This window comes from Gossypium arboreum, chromosome 10 (assembly GCF_025698485.1).
Source record: "Gossypium arboreum isolate Shixiya-1 chromosome 10, ASM2569848v2, whole genome shotgun sequence".
In the NCBI taxonomy this organism is placed as follows: Eukaryota; Viridiplantae; Streptophyta; class Magnoliopsida; order Malvales; family Malvaceae; genus Gossypium; species Gossypium arboreum.
This window is the reverse complement of record NC_069079.1, coordinates 109,188,620-109,190,058: the sequence shown is the minus strand read 5'-3', so window position 1 is coordinate 109,190,058 and position 1,439 is coordinate 109,188,620.

The window sequence follows — 1,439 nt, the reverse complement described above, 5'->3', positions numbered from 1 at the left end:
GAAATGAACTAGAGCATGTTTTGGATATGGGTCAAAGGAACATTAGTTCAGAAAGTGTCCTCAGAGAGCAGCTCAGGATCAAGTTGCGAAGCAAAGAGGTGTCCAACCGCTGCTAGGAGGACCACCACGACAGAGAGGCCGTGGGTAAGGTAGAGGTGGTAATGGTAATGGACGAGGACGTGGGGCACCTGGCAGGGGTGCTAGACATGCTGAAGCTCGACAGCCGGCGTTGGTTTATGCTGCATTGTATCTTGAGGATGGAGATGCTCCTGATGTTATAACCGGTACATTCTTCATTCATAGCACGCCTTACACTGCTTTGATTGATGTTGGTTCCACTCATTCGTATGTTTCCTGTAATGTATCTGGGGCGTTGCGTGTACTTCCTGAGGAGACTGTGAGTGGGGTATCAGTGATAAGTCCTTTGGGACACTCGGTTAAGGTAGATAAACTCTTTAGGGAGGTGCCTTTAGAAACATAAGATAGGTTATTTGTAGGAGATTTGATGGAGCTGCCATTTGGGGAATTTGATCTTATTTTGGGAATGGACTAGCTAACTAAGTATAGGGCGACGTTGGATTCTGCTGTTAAGAGAATGGTGCTAAGAACTGCCGAGAATGAGGAGAAAATGGTTATAGAGGAGCGAAGAAACTATTTGTCCAATGTTGTCTCGGCTTTAAGGGCTGAGAAGTTGATTCGGAAAGGTTGTGAGGCATTTTTAGCATTGGTGAGTCAAGCTGAACCTGAGATGATGATTGTGGAGTCATCTAGGACCATCAAAGAATGTCAAGATGTTTTTCTTGAGGACCTTCCTGGACTACCTCCGAATAGAGAAGTCGAGTTCGGAATCAACTTGTTACCTAGAACAGCTCCAGTGTCCATTGCACCTTACCGGATGGCACGGATGGCACCAAAGGAGTTGGTGGAACTGAAAGCTCAGATTCAAGAACTGTTGGATAGAGGGTTTATAAGACCAAGTGTTTCTTCGTGGGGCGCACCAGTGTTGTCCGTAAAGAAGAAAGATGGGACCATGCGGATGTGTATTGATTATCAGCAGTTGAACAAACTGACGATCAAGAACAAGTATCTTTTGCCAAGAATCGACGATCTGTTCGACCAACTGAGAGGAGCTTCAGTATTTTCTAAGATCGACCTTCGGTCAGGATATCATCAGTTGGGAGTCAAAGAAGAGGATATTCATAAGACGACATTTAGAACTCGATATGGTCATTACGAGTTTCTGGTTATGCCCTTTGGTTTGACTAATGCACCTGCAGCATTCATGGATTTAATGAATCGGGTATTTCAGCCGTACTTGGATCAGTTCGTAGTCATTTTTATCGATGATATCTTGGTGTACTTGGAAATGGAAGAGAAGCATGATGAGCATCTTCGTATTGCGCTGCAAGTGCTAAGGGAAAAACAACTCTATGCAAAGT